At 40.2% G+C, this 16725-nt stretch overlaps 1 pseudogene; it reads left to right on the forward strand.

Moving 5' to 3' along the window:
* The first annotated feature begins 5069 nt into the window (after window positions 1-5069).
* LOC133067089 (T cell receptor alpha variable 26-1-like) lies at window positions 5070-16450 on the forward strand (annotated as a pseudogene).
* Window positions 16451-16725: the final 275 nt, after the last annotated feature.

Consider the following 16725-nt stretch of genomic DNA (forward strand, 5'->3'; position numbering starts at 1 on the left):
GAAGATTTAATTCTAAATAAAAGCTCCTTCTATGTCATTTGGAAGCAGGTGTCCAGAGTAACTTTCTAATGATACGTTCTCCTCCTGAATTTTTTACTTTAAATCAGTCACATGGAACATGTGTAAAGTTGTCTAAATTTGAAAACTTGCCCCATAAGAACATAGAATAGCAGTTTCACCGGAAAGGGCTCATATCACAAATCTGGATCTAGAAGCTGAAATTGTCATGAAAATCATCTCCTTAGTGCTTTCCCCTCAGAGTTTGCGTCAGGGCACAATCAGAGGAGAACCACTAGTGATGTAGAGTAAGAGATTAGTTATAAGGATTAGAACACAGGCAATGGGGAGAGCTGGTGGGAGAGTCCATAAAAACCATTGTATTTGTATTTGGTGTTGAGTTGAATTCACTGTAAGTCAACTAGAGTAAGACTTGTGAAGGAAAGTTGGATGTGGACAAAAGCACGGACAAACTGTGACATGTATGGAAATATATGAGGACAACGGAACCCACTAAAACTTGTCTTTCTCTAACCTCCTTAGGGCTCACAGTAGTGGGTGACCTTCGGGAGAAGTGGATGTCATTTGCCATCATGCTACATGCATACTTGGTCTCATACAAAGAGAACATGAGTAAGATATCTGGTGGAAGGTCAAGAGGTTTTAAGTCAACAATAAATTGAACTATCAGAGCAGCAGCAACAGTATCTATTGCCATAGTCTCTGGAGCCCTGTACCAACCTGAGGAACAGAGAAACATGCTACTTCATCATAAGTACCTTCCAAAACTTACACAAATCTCTTTCAGGGCCAACTCTAACCCAGAACAATACAGGGAAGCAAATCCTGGGAAATAGATTTTCATATTGTTAAGTTGAGACTGTACATAAGCTACCATAATAGCTTGACTAGTTAACTTCCCTCGTTAACTAGGCATTCATCAGTACCTCTTTGAACATCATATCTTTCTAATAAGGACCACAGGAAAACTATGCTTGCTGTTAATATGATGCAATTATTCTTCATTCAACCAAAACAAGCTGTCTCCTTCAAACAGAATACCAAGTTTATTTATCTGTTTAAGGTTCTTTGCTCTTCTAGCTAAACACACTCTCCCAATGAACCTTATATCTTAACTACTGAGATACAATGAGATAAAGATTAATTTGTAGTGGCATATTTTATGTTAGACAGGCAGGCAAACAGGAGAGGGAAGTTAAAAATGGTTAGTGTATACATAAATACATTCATATAAAATGAAAATAATTTTATAACTACTATTGCTTTTGTTGTTTTTTTTTTGCATAGTAATTGTATTTATCTTACTTTATTTAATGTACTTTTTCCCCCCATCCTGAACCCCCCTCCCACCTCCCTCCCCTTCCCATCCCTCTGGGTCTTCCCAGTGCACCAGCCCTGAGCACCCTGTATCATGCATCGAACCTGGGCTGGCGATTCGTTAATGACTATTGCTTTTGTTATTGCTGCAAATGACCACATGATTGTAACTAGGATTTATAACTACCTCATCCATTACCCATTCCATAAGCTCTTTATCATAGCAAGAACCTCCACTCGCTGTTGTACTTGACTTCCTATAAAGCAAGCTGCTTATTCAGGAGCATTGCTATGTGGAAAGTCATAAAGATGAATAAAAAATTCTGAAAGTCGACCAGGATAGTTTTAGCAGAAGTTTGCAAGACAAATCCAAGGGTCTATTTTCATGGAAAAAAATCTTGCTAATACTCACTAGAAATTGATTCATTGTATCCTGGGAAATATCACTAACAGTCATAACTGACTATCATCACAAGCAACAGAAGTCACAAAAGGAAAGCATTTCTAAATTTTCTAAAGAAACCAAACAAATAAAACTTGCAAGGGAGATTCTTATGAGCATGAATGTATATTTTTTAATCGCCTTTTTTTTTTTTTTGGTCATTATTGAAAATCACTGCTAAGAGAGTGGAAAGTCAACGCCAGCGTGGAAGGCAATATATGAAAAAGACAGTTCTGAAAAAGGAATCAAATGCAGAATATATTAAGAGCTCATAAATCAAAAAGAAGAGAAAACAGTTAATCAGAGTAGCAAAATCTTAGAGATCCAAATCAAAACTATTATATCCAATAGGAAGTAAACATGCAAGATGCCCTTGATTTTACTGTTTTTAGAAAACCAAAATCAAACCTCCCCTGTTCCATCTGTGTCCTTCCAACACCCTGAGTGGATCAATGTATCAATGTAGCTAGTTGTATATGGTATCAAAAGGTTAAGGAAAAAATAATGACTGTCTCCAAGAAAATAAGAGATTAAGTAAATGTCCTAGAAGCTTCCATCCCTGAACTGATGTGGCGGAGTGCGGGGTGGGGGGTGGGGGGCGGGAAGCAGATCACAGATCTGGACACTGAAGGAAAGGCAAGTTTTAGTAGAATAAAGAAAGTTGAAATGTACTGAACTTACTATAGGTGAGGAACTGTAGAATTCATTTCTGATTCATTATACAAGCAAAATATCAAAACCCTATGAGACAAGTTTTATTGTTCCGATGCTGGTAATCTTTGGGAAATGAGACATAACTTTCCTAACTGAAAAATGTCTCAAACTTTCATTGTCATCCTGAGTGTACCATTTATAGGGCTCCTTGGAGAAGATTTGGGTATGAGAAATCACTTGACACAGAAGAGGATGAAATGGATGTTTCGGTGATGGTGACATTATGGTTAACATGGAACCTAAAGAGATCTGTGAAGAGTGGTTCTATCAAGATCTGCAAGACTTTCTAGAATTAACACCAAAAAAAGATGCCCTTTTCATCACAGGGGATTAGAATGCAAACTCAGGAAGCAATGCAAATTTAGTTCAGGCAAGTTTGAACTTGGAGTACAAAATGAAGCAGGGCAAAGGCTAATACAGTTTTGCCAAGAAAACACACTGGTCATAGCAAATGCCCTCTTCCAACAACACGAGAGACCACTCTACACTTGAATATCACCAGATGGTTAATACAGAAATAAGACTGGTTATATTCTTTGCAGCCGAAGACGAAGAAACTCTATACAGCCAGCAAAAACAAGATCTGGAGCTGACTGTGGTCAGATCATGGGCTCCTTATTTTAAAATTTAGGTTTAAACTGAAGAAAGGTTGGAAAACCACTAGGCCATTCAGGTATGACCTAAATCAAATCCCTTAATTTAAACAATTTAAACAGTATTCAACATAACATTTTCATTAAATTCAATAAATTCATTGGCTCATTCAGCAAACAGATAATTCTTGAGTACCTAGTCTGTACCGACCTCTCTTATAAATATTTGAATTATATGGGCTTTTGAGTAAATTTTAAATATGGGAATGTTGGATACAAATGAAAACTAAAGAGATCAAGAAGGGAGAATCATACGACTGAAATAAAGCAGTCAAAGATCATTAAAACCTTCTATAGAGTGTTTAGGACCAAGAAAACACAGATGAGCACAGAGGTATGACAAGTAAGATGTGTGTGCTGGGTGGTGAGGCGCTTCAGTCCTGTCTGACCCTGCGAACACATGGTTTATAGCCCAGCAGGCTCCCTTGTCCAAGGGATTCTCAGGCAAGAATACTGAAGTGGGTCGCCATGCCCTTCTCCAGGGGATCTCCCCAATCCAGGGATTGAAACTGTGTCTCTTAAGTATCCTGCATTGGTAGGTGAGTTCTTTACCACTAGAGTCACCTGAAGTGAAAGTGAAAGTCTCTCAGTCGTGTCTGACTCTTTGTGAACCCATGGACCGTAGTCCATGGAATTCTCCAGGTCAGAATACTGGAGTGGGTAGCCTATCCCTTCTCCAGTGTATCTTCCCAATGCAGGAATCGAACCAGGGTCTCCTGCATTGCAGGTGGGTTCTTTACCAACTGAACCATCAGGGAGTCACCTCGGAGGCCTATTTCCCTTCAAATCTGAGGAACTTTTCAAACAGTTGCTTGCTGACTTTTGGTCTGGGCTTAGCTCTCCACTTCTTTTATCCAGTCACAAGAGGGCGCTGCTTCATCTGAAAACTGTTTCTGGGAGAAGGGAAGGGAAATTTGTTTTCCATTCATGTGCCAAAAAAAGGAAAAATGACATGCTTTCACCTCTTTTAGACAACTTGTGCTTTATTATTCCTTGTTGACTGTGTGTGTTCAAGGATTCAGGGGATCTTAGCCCAATAGCCTAAGCCCTTTCTACGTACCTCCCTAAACACTGCTTTCCCATTTCCCTGCTCTGATTATCCCTTCACCTTTCTATTCCTTAAAATCTTTTTCCCCTCCTCCAACTTTTTTTTACCACTCACACTCATCTCCACCAAAACCCCACTTCATTGGCTTTTCTTTCTGTCTATTCCTCTGCCTTAGCATCCTTGCTGAACAACAGCCACAAGCATAGGGAACATGAGGATTATGGACCACTGTTCAAGGAGGATGAGGTGAACACCATCTATGTCAGTCAGTTAGTATATTAAGAACAGATGCATGAAAAATGTCTACCTAGATGGTGAGCATGATTCCAAGAGCATTTAAAAGAGCTCCAAGTTCCAGGATGTGTAGCTTTTAGTCTCAATGTTCATCTTACCATCTCTCAGACCACATCCTACTTGTGAACCTCCCAAAGATTTTCTGAAATGTGGATGGGAATTTTCATCATCTTACAACACAGAGTTCAGTGCATTTTTCTGGGATTAAATACTGTATTCCACAAGCTTCTTGGAGCATCAGCCAATTTCTTAAACAAATGATAGACCAATGGCTGTGCATAGACACATCATTGTGAGTGGTGTTCCTTTGCCAGAGCCAGGCATTAAACTTCACAAATGATTGCACAGTGAGCTGGGAATGTTTCACCATTGTTTGGGGACGTGACTAAAACAGAGGAGGAAGACCTAGATAAGGAAATGCTTGACCATTGGCTGAGATGGTCCTGGCAATAACACAGTGGTATCTGCACTCGTTGTAAGTCTTTACTAGCAGCTGTTGCCTCTGTTCTCTGGAACCTCCTTAAGCCGAGGATCAGACACAAGCCTGAGCTCTGAGTCCATGGTCCTAGCTTGTTCTTGAAGTATGAGGCTGGTGACTGGAGTAACTGTGTTTCTTACCATGGGTAAGTGTTCTGTGTCTACAAGGGATGACTTTGAGGGCAAAGGGCCACAAAGAGTTATTTGCTCTCTACTCCTCTCCTTGTGCTGTTTTCAGCATTATAGTGATAGAACTGAGAAGTGATCTGTGGGTTTGCTAAAGAGGACAGACTTCTATATGACAAGTTAAATCATGGCCATGATTCCGGATGAGTCCTTAGCAGTAAGCAGGTTGTAGGAAATCTCTGGGTCTATTGAGTCAACGACCCATGGAACAAAGCCTATGGATCTCTGATTCTTGTCACATTTTTGGTCTTTGTAATTTTGTTGTTGTTCAGTCACTAAAGTGTATACAACTTTTTACGTACATGGACGGCAGTATGCCAGGCTCCTATGTCCTCTACTATCTCCTGGAGTATGCTCAAATTCATGTCCATTGAGATGGTAATGCTGTTTAACCATTTCATCCTTTGATGCCCCCTTCTCCTTTTGCCTTCAATCTTTCCCAGAATCAGGATATTTTCCAATGAGTTGGGTCTTTAACCAAGTATTGGAGCTTCAGTTTCAGCATCAGTCCTTCCTAAATGAATATTTAGGGTTCATTTCCTTTAGATTGACTGGCTTGATCTCCTTGTAGCCCAATAATGAACATCAATAATATTTTTGCAGGACATAAATAGAAACACTGGAGTAGGGGTTAGGGCCAGACAGTTATGGGATCGTTATAACTTTGATCCATAGAATTATACTGATTTGTGTTCCAGTGCTAATTTGATTTTCTAACCCCATAGGGACCGTGATTGATGCTAAGACCACCCAGCCCAGCTCCATGGATTGTGCTGAAGGAGAAGATATAAACCTGCCTTGTAATAACTATACCATTGATGGAAATGACTATATACACTCATATCAGCAAAATCCCAATCAGAGTCCACAGTATGTCATTATGGCTCATGAGACACAGTGAACAGCATGGCCTCTCTGACCACAGCTTCAGACAGAAAGTCCAGCACCTTGGTCCTGCCCCAGGTCACCCTGAGAGACACCGCTGTGTACTACTGCGTCCTGAGAGAGGCACACGGGGACAGATGGGGCTGCACCTGTGCAGTATCTCTGGTAGGAAGAAGGGGGGACACAGTGGGGGAGCACTCACGAGAGCAAATCTAGAGTCATCTGGAAGGAGAGTCAGAGAGCAGTAAGAGATGAGGAAAATGATGGGAAGGAAAAGGGGAGAAGATGCATAAAGAAAAGAAAAAAAGGACAAGGAAGAAGTGCCTCATTAGTTGATGTAGCTGGGAAGAATTATATGGCTACTAAGAATCCTGATTGCAACACAGAAATCAAGTGAGAACCATTAAGCATGGAGGAACTGTGACATGTATGGAGGTGGATGAGGACAACGGAACCCAGAAGACACACTAAAGCTTGTCTGTCCCTTACCTCCTTCAGTCTCACAGTAGTGGGTGACTTTCAAGAGAAGTGGATATCACTTGCCATCATGCTACATGCATACTTGGTCTAATTCAAAGAGAACATGAGTAAGAGCTCTGATGGGAGGTAGAGGAGTTGTGAGTCAATAATAAGTTGAACTATCAGATCAGCAGCAACATTATGTATTGCCATAGTCCCTGGAGCTCTGCACCAACCTGTGGAACATAAAAATATGGCTACTTCATCACAAGTATCTTCCAAAACTTACACAAATCTCTTTCATGGCCAAGCCTAACACAGAACAAAAAAGGGAAGCAAATTCAAGGAAATAGATTTCCAGATAGTTAAGTTGAAATGGTACAAAGCTACCATAATACCTTAACTAGTTAAGTTCCCTCCTTGTTAACTTGGTATTCATCAATACCTCCTTGAACAACACAACTTTCTCATAAGGACAACAGGAAAATAATGCTTCCTGCTAATATGATGCAATTATTTCTTCAATCAACCAAAGCAACTTCTCTCCCTCAAAGAGAATGCCAAGTCCATTTATCCATGTAGGGGTGATGCTCTTTCCTCTGATACCTGGATTAGAGGATCCACTGAATTTTTTAACTTAATTACTGAGATGCAAGGAGATAAAAATTAACTTGTAGTAGCATGTTTTGTGCTACTACAGGCAGGAAAACTGGAGATGGAAGTTTAAAATGGTTGATGTATACATAAATATATTCATATAAAATGAAAGTAATTTCATAACTATTATATTTTTTGGTACTGCAAATGACCACATGGTTGTAACTGGTATTTCTAACTACCTCATGCATTACCCATTCTATAATCTCTTTGCTCATAGCAAGAATCTCCACTTACTGTTGTACTTAACTTCATATAAAACAAGCTCTTTATTCAAGAACAACACTATATGGAAAGTAATAAATATGAATAAGGAATTCTGCAAGTCCACCTCTGTGGTTTTGGCAGAAGTTTGCCAAGCATTGAAGACAAATCCAAGGGTCTATTTTAGTGGGCAAAACTCTTACTAATCCTCAGGGGAAATTGATATGTTGTATTCTGGGAAACATCATTAATAATGATACCTGACTTATCACAGGCAATAATAGTCACAAAAGGTAAGCATTTCTAAAGTTTTTAAAGAAAACAAACACTTAAAAGTTTCAAGGGAGCTTCTTATGAGCATGCAAGTATATTTTAATTGTTTTTGTTTGTTAAAAATCACTGCAAATTTGGTTTTTCTCTCTTTGTTTCTTAATGAGTCTTGCTAATGGTTTGTCAATTTTGTTTATTTTTTCAAAAAACCAGCTTTTAGCTTTGTTGATTTTTCCTATGGTCTCTTTAGTTTCTTTTGCATTTATTTCTGCCCTGATTTTTAAGATTTCTTTCCTTCTCCTAACTCTGGGGTTCTTCATTTCTTCCTTCTCTAATTGCTTTAGGTGTAGAGTTAGGTTATTTAATTGGTTTTTTTCCTGTTTCTTGATGTAAGCCTGTAATGCTATGAACCTTCCCCTTAGCACTGCTTTTACTGTGTCCCATAGGTTTTGGGTTGTTGTGTTTTCATTTTCATTCATTTCTATACATATTTTGATTTCTTTTTTGATTTCTTCTATGATTTGTTGGTTATTCAGAAGCGTGTTATTTAGCCTCCATATGTTTGAAGTTTTAACAATTTTTTCCCTGTAATTGAGATCTAATCTTACTGCACTGTGGTCAGAAAAGATGACTGGAATGATTTCAATTTTTTTGAATTTTCCAAGACCAGATTTATGGCCCAGGATGTGATCTATTCTGGAGAATGTTCCGTGTGCACTTGAGAAAAAGGTGAAGTTGATTGTTTTGGGGTGAAATGTCCTATAGATATCAATTAGGTCTAGCTGGTCCATTGTGTCATTTAAGGTTTGTGTTTCCTTGTTAATTTTCTGTTTAGTTGATCTATCCATAGTTGTGAGTGGGGTATTAAAGTCTCCCACTATTATTGTGTTACTATTAATTTCCTCTTTCATACTTGTTAGCGTTTGCCGTACATATTGCGGTGCTCCTATGTTGGGTGCATATATATTTATAATTGTTATATCTTCTTTTTTGATTGATCCTTTGATCATTATGTAGTGTCCTTCTTTGTCTCTTTTCACTTCCTTTATTTGAAAGTCTATTTTATCTGATATGAGTATTGCGACTCCTGCTTTCTTTTGGTCTCCGTTTGCATGAAATACTTTTTTCCAGCCCTTCACTTTTAGTCTGTATGTGTCTCTTGTTTTGAGGTGGGTCTCTTGTAGACAGCATATATAGGGGTCTTGTTTTTGTATCCATTCAGCCAATCTTTGTCTTTTGGTTGGGGCATTCAACCCATTTACATTTAGGGTAATTATTGATAGGTGTGGTCCCGTTGCCATTTACTTTGTTGTTTTGGGTTCACATTTATACAGCCTTTCTGCATTTCCTGTCTAGAGAAGATCCTTTAGCATTTGTTGAAGAGCTGGTTTGGTGGTGCTGAATTCTCTCAGCTTTTGCTTATCTGTAAAGCTTTTGAATTCTCCTTCATATCTGAATGAGATCCTTGCTGGATACAGTAATCTAGGTTGTAGGTTATTCTCTTTCATTACTTTCAGTACGTCCTGCCATTCCCTTCTGGCCTGGAGGGTTTCTATTGATAGATCAGCTGTTATCCTTATGGGAATCCCTTTGTGTGTTATTTGTTGTTTTTCCCTTGCTGCTTTTAATATTTGTTCTTTGTGTTTGATCTTTGTTAATTTGATTAATATGTGTCTTGGGGTGTTTCGCCTTGGGTTTATCCTGTTTGGGACTCTCTGGGTTTCTTGGACTTGGGTGGCTATTTCCTTCCCCGTTTTAGGGAAGTTTTCAGCTATTATCTCCTCGAGTATTTTCTCATGGCCTTTCTTTTTGTCTTCTTCTTCTGGAACTCCTATGATTCGAATGTTGGGGCGTTTCACAGTGTCCCAGAGGTCCCTGAGGTTGTCCTCATTTCTTTTGATCCTTTTTTCTTTTTTCCTCTCTGCTTCATTTATTTCCACCATTTTATCTTCTACCTCACTTATCCTATCTTCTGCCTCCGTTATTCTACTCTTGGTTCCCTCCAAAGTGTTTTTGATCTCATTCATTGCATTATTCATTTGTAATTGACTCTTTTTTATTTCTTCTAGGTCTTTATTAAACAGTTCTTGAATCTTTTCAATCTTTGTTTTCAGGCTATTTATCTGTAACTCCATTTTGTTCTCAAGATTTTGGATCATTTTTATTATCATTATTCTAAATTCTTTTTCAGGTAGATTCCCTATCTCCTCCTCTTTTGTTTGACTTGGTGGGCATTTTTCATGTTCCTTTACCTGTTGGGTATTTCTTTGCCTTTTCATCTTGTTTAGATTGCTGTATCTGGAGTGGGCTTTCTGTATTCTGGAGGTCTGTGGTTCCTTTTTGTTGTGGAGGATTAACCCAGTGGGTAGGGTTAGACGATTGGCTTGTCAAGGTTTCCTGGTTAGGGAAGCTTGCGTCAGTGTTCTGGTGCGTGGAACTTGATTTCTACTCTTTGGAGAGCAATGGAGTGCCCAGTAATGAGTTTTGAGATGGGTCTATGTGTTAGGTGTGACCTTGGGCAGCCTGTATGTTGATGTTCAGGGCTATGTTCCTGCGTTGCTGGAGAATTTGCGTGGTATGTCTTGCTCTAAAACTTATTGGCTCTTGTGTGGTGGTTGGTTTCAGTGTAGGTATGGAGGCTTTTGGACAGTCACTTATTACTTAAAGTTCCTTGTAGTCAGGAGTTTTCTGGTGTTCTCAGGTTTTGGGCTTAAGTCTCCTGCCTCTGGATTTCAGTTTTATTCTTCCTGTAGTCTCAGGACTTCTCCAACTATGCAGCCCTGATAAGAAAACTTCTAGGTTAATGGCTAAAAGATTCTCCCCCGTTAGGGACACCCAGAGAGGTTCACAGAGTCACATGAAGAAGAGGAGAGGGAGGAGGGAGATAGAGATGAACAGGAGGAGAAAAAGGGGGACTCAAGAGGAGAGAGACAGATCTACGCAGCTGTCTGTTCCCAGAGTGTTCTCCGTAGCCCAGTCACCTACAAAGATTCACAGAATTGGATTGGGAAGAGAAGGGGAAAGGAGGAAATAGAGGTGTTCTGAGGTAGAAAACAGAGAGTCAAGATTGGGAGAGAATAATCTTCGGTTTAAAAATAGGGCTTCTCTTCTTTTTTTTTTTTTTTTTTTGTAAGGTTATAGTGTATTGAAAATGAAAATTAAGGAGTAGTAGAGGAGTACTAGAGGACTTTAAAAGAAATAAGAGAAAAAGAAAAATAGAAAATAGAAGAGAAAAAGGAAAGAAAAAAAAGAAAGAAAAAGAAAAAAAAAGAAAAAAAAGAAAAAAAAATTTTTTTTTCCCCCTAATTAAAAAATCGTAAAAGTCTATGGAAATGAAAGTTAAGGAGTAATGGGGGAGTAATAGGGGATTTTAAAGGAAAATAAAAGAGAAAAAATAAAAAAGAAAAAAGAAAAAAAGGAAAAAAAATTGAAAAAATAAAAAAAAGAGAAAAAAGTAAAATTATATCTAGGAGTTTCTCTGGAGCTGTTGCGGTCAGTGTGGGTTCGGCTCAGTTTCAGATAGCTCCTCGTTCCAGCTTACGCTTCTCGATATCTACAGGCTCCTCCGGTGTAGACAATGTTTCCTAGAGGGATTTTAATCTGTTGCACCAGTCCCTTCTGAAGCGGTTCCCTTTGTTTATTTGGCTTCTGTTTGCCGGTCTCTTCAGAGCCTCATTTCCGCCCTGACACAGGCGGGCGGAGGTGGACTCTTATTCAGGTAGCTAGTTCCGTCGCTCCGCTGGGAGGGGCTTGCGCCGCGGGGATGGGCTGGGGCTGCCAGGAGGGGCTGACGCTGCTCTCTCCTTCTGCGCTGCTCAGGCTCCCGGCTGTTCTATATGGAGCGCGCCCCGCGCTGCGCGAGGTTCCAGCCCTCGGGTGTTCCACAAAAGCACGGAAGGAAAAGCTGCGCCCGCTCTCAATGCCTTCCCCGTCAGAGCGGTCCAGGCAGCCAGGGGCTTGGTGGGCGCACTCTCCCCAGGTGTGGCGCGCCCACTCCCTTCCACGGACCCAGTCTCAGTTTCCGCTGGCGCCAGTCGGGTGCGCGCGCCTTCTGCCCTCCGCGTCCCCAGCCCCAGTCCCTGCCCGCGCCGGCCGGGTGCCCGCGCCCTGTGTCTCGCCGCGACCTTCCCCTCCCCCCTGCCTCCTGCCTCCGGCGGGGCTGGGCCGGTCCGCAGCTTGCGAGCTACTCTCTGGACCCTCTCGGTCTCTTTGTTCTGCGAACGGCCGGCAGTGTGTTAGGGCTGGTTAATTTACTCTCTCTCCTCTGGTCTCCCACAGTTCATGTTGGCAACTCACAGAAGCTCCCTCCGATTGTCCTCAGGGCACTCAGGCCCGGACCCTACCCCAAGCAATGCCGCCTAAGAGCTCCCGGGACGGATCTCCGTCCTTAGCTCTTTTGTCTCACTTTTTATCTTTTATATTTTGTCCTACCTCCTTTCGAAGACAATGGGCTGCTTTTCTGGGCACCTGATGACCTCAGCTAGCGATCAGAAGTTGTTTTGCGAAGTTTGCTCTGCGTTCAGTTTTTCTTTTGATGAATTTGTAGGAGAGAAAGTGGTCTCCCGTCCTACTCCTCCGCCATCTTGGCTCCTCCCCCCCCAAATTAACAAAATTAGAAATGAAAATGGAGAGATCACAACAGACAACACTGAAATACAAAGGATCATAAGAGACTACTACCAGCAGCTCTATGCCAATAAAATGGACAACTTGGATGAAATGGACAAATTCTTAGAAAAGTATAACTTTCCAAAACTGAACCAGGAAGAAATAGAAGATCTTAACAGACCCATCACAAGCAAGGAAATCGAAACTGTCATCAAAAATCTTCCAGCAAACAAAAGCCCAGGACCAGATGGCTTCACAGCTGAATTCTACCAAAACTTTAGAGAAGAGCTAACACCTATCTTACTCAAACTCTTCCAGAAAATTGCAGAAGAAGGTAAGCTTCCAAACTCATTTTATGAGGCCACCATCACCCTAATTCCAAAACCAGACAAAGATGCCACAAAAAAAGAAAACTACAGGCCAATATCACTGATGAACATAGATGCAAAAATCCTTAACAAAATTCTAGCAAACAGAATCCAACAACATATTAAAAAAATCATACACCATGACCAAGTGGGCTTTATCCCAGGAATGCAAGGATTCTTTAATATCCGCAAATCAATCAATGTAATACACCACATTAACAAATTGAAAGATAAAAACCATATGATTATCTCAATAGATGCAGAGAAAGCCTTTGACAAAATTCAACACTCATTTATGATTAAAACTCTCCAAAAAGCAGGAATAGAAGGAACATACCTCAACATAATAAAAGCTATATATGACAAACCCACAGCAAGCATCACCCTCAATGGTGAAAAATTGAAGGCATTTCCCCTGAAATCACGAACAAGACAAGGGTGCCCACTCTCACCACTACTATTCAACATAGTGTTGGAAGTGCTGGCCACAGCAATCAGAGCAGAAAAAGAAGTAAAAGGAATCCAGATAGGAAAAGAAGAAGTAAAACTCTCACTGTTTGCAGATGACATGATCCTCTACATAGAAAACCCTAAAGATTCTACCAGAAAATTACTAGAGCTAATCAATGAATATAGTAAAGTTGCAGGATATAAAATTAACACACAGAAATCCCTTGCATTCCTATATACTAACAATGAAAAAACAGACAGAGAAATTAAGGAAACAATACCATTCACCATTGCAACAAAAAGAATAAAATACTTAGGAGTATATCTACCTAAAGAAACAAAGGACCTATACATAGAAAACTATAAAACACTGATGAAAGAAATCAAAGAGGACACAAACAGATGGAGAAACATACCGTGTTCATGGATTGGAAGAATTAATATTGTCAAAATGGCTATTCTACCCAAAGCAGTCTATAGATTCAATGCAATCCCTATCAAGCTACCAACGGTATTTTTCACAGAACTAGACCAAAGAATTTCACAATTTGTATGGAAATACAAAAAACCTCGAATAGCCAAAGTAATCTTGAGAAAGAAGAATGGAACTGGAGGAATCAACCTGCCTGACTTCAGACTCTACTACAAAGCCACAGTCATCAAGACAGTATGGTACTGGCACAAAGACAGAAATATAGATCAATGGAACAGAATAGAAAGCCCAGAGATAAATCCACGAACCTATGGACACCTTATTTTTGACAAAGGAGGCAAGGATATACAATGGAAAAAAGACAACCTCTTTAACAAGTGGTGCTGGGAAAACTGGTCAACCACTTGTAAAAGAATGAAACTAGAACACTTTCTAACACCATACACAAAAATAAACTCAAAATGGATTAAAGATCTAAATGTAAGACCAGAAACTATAAAACTCCTAGAGGAGAACATAGGCAAAACACTCTCCGACATAAATCAAAGCAAGATCCTCTATGACCCACCTCCCAGAATATTGGAAATAAAAGCAAAACTAAACAAATGGGACCTAATGAAACTTAAAAGCTTTTGCACTACAAAGGAAACTATAAGTAAGGTGAAAAGACAGCCCTCAGATTGGGAGAAAATAATAGCAAATGAAGAAACAGACAAAGGATTAATCTCAAAAATATACAAGCAACTCCTGCAGCTCAATTCCAGAAAAATAAATGACCCAATCAAAAAATGGGCCAAAGAACTAAACAGACATTTCTCCAAAGAAGACATACAGATGGCTAACAAACACAGGAAAAGATGCTCAACATCACTCATTATTAGAGAAATGCAAATCAAAACCACAATGAGGTACCATTACACGCCAGTCAGGATGGCTGCTATCCAAAAGTCTACAAGCAATAAATGCTGGAGAGGGTGTGGAGAAAAGGGAACCCTCTTACACTGTTGGTGGGAATGCAAACTAGTACAGCCGCTATGGAAAACAGTGTGGAGATTTCTTAAAAAACTGGAAATAGAACTGCCATATGACCCAGCAATCCCACTTCTGGGCATACACACTGAGGAAACCAGATCTGAAAGAGACACGTGCACCCCAATGTTCATCGCAGCACTGTTTATAATAGCCAGGACATGGAAGCAACCTAGATGCCCATCAGCAGATGAATGGATAAGGAAGCTGTGGTACATATACACCATGGAATATTATTCAGCCATTAAAAAGAATTCATTTGAACCAGTCCTAATGAGATGGATGAAGCTGGAGCCCATTATACAGAGTGAAGTAAGCCAGAAAGATAAAGAACATTACAGCATACTCACACATGTATATGGAATTTAGAAAGGTGATAACGATAACCCTATATGCAGAACAGAAAAAGAGACACAGAAACACAGAACAGACTTTTGAACTTTGTGGGAGAATGTGAGGGTGGGATATTTGAAAAGAACAGCATGTATACTATCTATGGTGAAACAGATCACCAGCCCAGGTGGGATGCACGAGACAAGTGCTCGGGCCTGGTGCACTGGGAAGACCCAGAGGAATCGGGTGGAGAGGGAGGTGGGAGGGGGGATCGGGATTGGGAATACATGTAAATCCATGGCTGATTCATATCAATGTATGACAAAACCCACTGGGAAAAAAAAATAATAATAATAAAAATTAAAAAAGAAAAAAAAAATCACTGCAAAGAGAGGGAAAAGTCAAAGTCCGACTGGAAGGCTATATATGCAATACATAGTCCTGAAAAGACTCAAATGCAGGATATATTAAAAGCTCATAAATCAATAAAAAGAGAAAACAGGTAATAAGAATGGCAAAATCTTGGAGATCCAAATCATAAATATTATATCCAATAGGTAGTAAACTTGCAATATGACCTTGATTTTACTGTTTTTACAGAAACCAAAATCAAACCTCATCTGTTCCATCCGTGTCCTTTCAGCCTGAGTGTATCAATGTAGCTAGATGTATATGATATCAAAAGGATAAGGAAAAATAATGACTCTCGCCAGGAAAGTAAGTGATTAAGTAAATATCCTGGAAGCTTCCATTACTGAACTGATGTGGGGGGTGGGGAGTAGGTCACAGAAGTGGACTTTGAAGGAAAGGTAGGCTTTAGTAAAAGAAAGAAAGTTGATATTTATTGAGCTTAGTATAATATAGTAAGGCACCATGGGATGCATTTCCAGTCCATTATCTAATTTAAGTGTTAAAACCCTATGAGACAGGTTTTATTGTTCCATTTCTTTTAATCTTTGAGAAGTGAAACATAACTTTTCTAAGTGTGAAAAGTGTCCCAAACTTTTATTGTCTTCCAGAGTGTACCATCTTAGAGGGTTCCTTAAGAGAAAGTTTGGGTATGGAGAAGCACTTGGATCTAAGAGAGGGTGGCTGGATGTCTCAGTGATGGTGACATTATACTAGTTTAAACTGGAAACTAAAGGCAACTAGGAAAGAAGACAGTAAACCTAGGTACAAATTGCCCCAGGATCAGTAGATGAGGAAATCATCCACTATCCAGTTAAGTGCTAAATGCTTTAGCAAATTTGTTAGTTGTATAGTGCCTGGAAAAACAAGAGGCTACAGGAAAAGAGATATCACTCCTTAAAACACTCCAAGCATACTCCTATATCAAGACCTGTGCCTCTTGCCTTTGCCCTCTCTGCTGTGATGCTATCCCTCTGGGAGTGGGGGCACCTCTGAAAACTCAAATGTCACAGCTTTGTGAATGCCTTATCTCAGTCTTACTATTCGCATTCCCAGAGAATCAGGCCCCCGCAGCTGCTCAGCAGCAATGAAAGCCGAAGCACTGCCACCTGGTGTCCTGCTGAATATTCTGTGAGGCGGACACTGGGCACCGTGCTGCCCTCTAGTGGTCATGGATTAAACTGCGGGCAAACCTAGTCACTGGTATTATGTGCCTGGAGAATCCCGTGGACTGAAGAGCCTGAGTGGCTACAGTCCAAATGTTTCAAAGACTGAGAGGCTAAGCATGCATGCACGCTGGTCACAATAGGGGCTTCCACTGTTGAACCAAAATCAGTAAACGTCTCATTGAAGTAATCATAGGAAATGAGAAGATTCGGGAGAACAGACTGGTTTTAATCTTTACCTGTGAGTTAAAGTCACTCAGTCGTGTCCGAATCTTTGCGACCCCATGGGCTATACAGTCCGTGGAA

This window comes from Dama dama, chromosome 12 (genome assembly GCF_033118175.1).
Source record: "Dama dama isolate Ldn47 chromosome 12, ASM3311817v1, whole genome shotgun sequence".
NCBI lineage: Eukaryota > Metazoa > Chordata > Mammalia > Artiodactyla > Cervidae > Dama > Dama dama.